The sequence below is a fragment of the Saccopteryx leptura genome, chromosome 5 (assembly GCF_036850995.1).
Source record: "Saccopteryx leptura isolate mSacLep1 chromosome 5, mSacLep1_pri_phased_curated, whole genome shotgun sequence".
NCBI classification, from domain to species: domain Eukaryota; kingdom Metazoa; phylum Chordata; class Mammalia; order Chiroptera; family Emballonuridae; genus Saccopteryx; species Saccopteryx leptura.
Genome location: NC_089507.1, coordinates 12733333 through 12736574, shown reverse-complemented (window position 1 = coordinate 12736574; position 3242 = coordinate 12733333). Strand labels below are relative to the sequence as shown.

The window sequence follows — 3242 nt, the reverse complement described above, 5'->3', positions numbered from 1 at the left end:
TTTACCTTGCAAGAAAAATAGATGCTCAAAAATTTAAATATATAGGTATCCATTAATAGAATGAAAAGGAATAAAGTTTTCATTCCTTTGGAGACAAAAATGCAAAGCAACAGGATCATTAGCTATATAGCAAAAAGTAGGAAAAAGTAAAACAGTTAGGCAATAAAAATATCTAGAAGTCTGTAATAACGTGGTAGAAGTAATATTTTATTAGTTGTAATTATTTGGGGTACAAGTGACAATTGAGTTAAGATTTGTTTAAGCCAATCTTGAGTCACCTTCTTGCATGGTTCTTGTGGCATGTAAGCCAAACACAGTCCTTGACCACCTTGCTGTCTAGTACTTGCATCTCTTCACCTTCAAGATGCTCAATGGAAAGGAGGAGGTGGAGATTTTTGCCCAACTCATGTCTCTTATCATTAACATCTTCCATTCCCACAAGGAAGCATTCCTTCGTGATTTGATCAGTAATACTTCTAATGCCTTGGACAAGATAAATTATGAGAGCCTGACTGATCCTCTCAAGTTGGACAGTGATAAAGAGCTAAAAATTGATATCATCCCGAACCCCCAGGAATGCACCAGATTTTGATGGATACAGGCATTGGCATGATCAAAGCTGATCTCACAAATAATCTGGGAACCATTGCCAAGTCTGATACTAAAGCATTCATGAAGGATAGTGAGGCTGGTGCAGACATCTTCATGATTGGATAATTTGGTGTTGGCTTTTATTCTGTCAATCTTGTGTCATAGAAAGTGGTTGCGATCACAAAGCACAGTGATGATGAGCAGTATGCCTGGAAGACTTCAGCTGGGGGTTTCTTCACTGTACTAGCTGACTATGTTGAGTCCATTGACTGGGGTGCCCAAGTGAGACTCTACCTTAAAGGCCCTGGCCAGTTGGCTCAGCGGAAGAGTGTTGGCCCAGCTTGTGGATGTCCTGGGTTTGATTCCCAGCCAGGGCACACAGTAGAATCACCCTTCTGCTTCTCTACCCTTCCCCCTCTCCTTTCTCTCTATCTCTCTTTTCCCCTCTGCAGCCATTGGAGGAAAGTTGGCCTGGGCACTGAGGATGGCTTCATGGTCTCTGCCTCAGGTGCTAGAATGGCTCTGATTTCAGTGGAGCAATGCACCAGATGGGCAGAGCATCACCCCCTGGTGGGCATGCCGGGTGGATCCCAGTTGGGCGCATGTGGGAGTCTGTCTGTTTCCACTTTGGAAAAATACAAAAATTAAAAAAAAAGGACCAGAGAATATAAAGGAGAGTAGCATCAAATAAGTAATGGAAAAGCACTCACAGTTAATAGGTTATCCCATCATCTTTTATTTGGAGAAGGAATGAGAGAAATAAACCAATGATGATTAAGCAGAGGAACAGATAGAGGAGAAGGAAGAGGGAGATAAAAAGATGATGAGAAGCCCAAGACTAAAGAGGTGGGCTCAGATGAGGAGAATTGAAGTGCTAAGAATAAGTAAGAGAAAATAAAGAGGATTAAGAAGAAATATATTGATCTGGAAGAACTGAACAAGACCAAGCCTGTTTTTACCAGAAATCCTGATGACATCACCCAGGAGGAATATGAAGAATTTTATAAGAGTCTTACCAATGACTGGGAAGACCACTTGTTAGTCAAGCACTTCTCTGTAGAAGATCAGTTAGAATTCAGGGCATTGTTATTCATTTCCTGTAGGTTCTTTTTGAACTCTTTGAGAACAAGAATAACACCACCAAACTCTATGTCTAACATCTCTTCATCATCAACAGTTGTAATAAACTGATACCAAAATATCCCAATTTCATCCATGGTGGGCTGACTTTGAGGATCTGCCCCTGGGCACCTCCCAGGAAATGCTCTAGCAGAGCAAAATATTGAAAGTTATTCATTAAACCATAGTTAAGAAATGCCTGAGCTTTTCTCTGAGCTGGTGCAAGACAAGGAGATCTATAAGAAACTCTACAAAGCATTCTCTAAAAAATCTAAAAGCTTGGAAACCATGAGGACTGTACTAATCAGTGATGCCTTTGTGAACTTTTGCACTATCACAGCTCCCAGGCTGGAAGCAAAATGGCTTCTCTTTTGTAATATGTCTCTCACATATAGGAGACCCAGAAGTTAGCCTATTACACATCACAGGTGACAGCAAAGAGCAGATCGCCAACCCTGCTTTAGCGGAGTGAGTGCTGAAGTAGGGTTTTGAGGTAGTATATATGACAGAGCCTAATCAATGAGTAATGTGTGCAGCAGATCAAGGAGATCGGTGGGAAGAGCCTGGTCTCAGTTACCAAGGAGGGCCTGGAGCTACCTGAGGATAAAAAGAGGAAAAAGAAAATGGAGGAGAGCAAGGCCAAGTTTAAGAACCACTGCAAATTTATGAAAAAATCTTGGATGAGTAGTTTGAGATGGGACAGTCTCCAACAGGCTTGATTCTTCATCCTGCTGCACTGTGATTAACAGCTGAAGATGGATAGCCAACGTGGAGCATATCTTGAAAGTCTAGGCACTTAATGACAACTCTCCAGTGGGCTACAGAATGGCTGAAAGGCACCGGGAAATCAACCCCAGCTAGCCCCCTGTGGACACTCTGCGGCAGAAAGTGGAGGCACACAAGAAGGACAAGGCTGTCAAGGACCTTGTGGTGCTGCTATTTGAAACTGTACTGCTCTCTTCTTGAGGGTTCTCAGAGCCATGGCAACGGACCTACTGCATGACCAAGCGAGACCTAGGCACTGATGAAGATGAAGTGAGAGCACAAGAAGCCAGTCCTGCTGTTCCTGATGAGAACCTGCTCCCCTTGAGAAGATGCGGATGACTCTTGAATGGAATTAGAGGAGGTTCTACCCGAAGACGTTGTGCCCTCTGTTTAGTGACTCCATGGCTCCCCCAGTAGCCCCAAGTGTCCCCAGCCCACCTGGATTCCTCTGCTGATGTCTAGTGGGCTTTTCTCTCCTGATCTCTCTCTGTTTGAGGCAGGATACAAGGTCTTCAAGGCTTCCTTTTCCACATTTGACATTGGGTTTGGATGTTGTGGATTGGGAGATTTTTTTGTTGTTGTTATTTTGTTTTGAAATTAAAGTATAAAAAATAAAAGAGATACAGTTAAAAAAAAAAAGATTTGTTTAAGCCAAAGTATAGAATTTACTGCTTCATGTTTCAAAAAAGTCCAGGAGTCCAAAAATTCTGGGTACTCATTCCCAAATGAGTAATCTCTTATTCCATCTCTTCTGCCTTCCCTTTGGA

The 3242-nt window shown here is 42.4% G+C and overlaps 1 pseudogene; it reads left to right on the top strand.

Annotated features, from left to right (window-relative positions):
• The first annotated feature begins 364 nt into the window (after positions 1-364).
• On the top strand, positions 365-2814 carry LOC136406444 (heat shock protein HSP 90-beta pseudogene; annotated as a pseudogene).
• Positions 2815-3242: the final 428 nt, after the last annotated feature.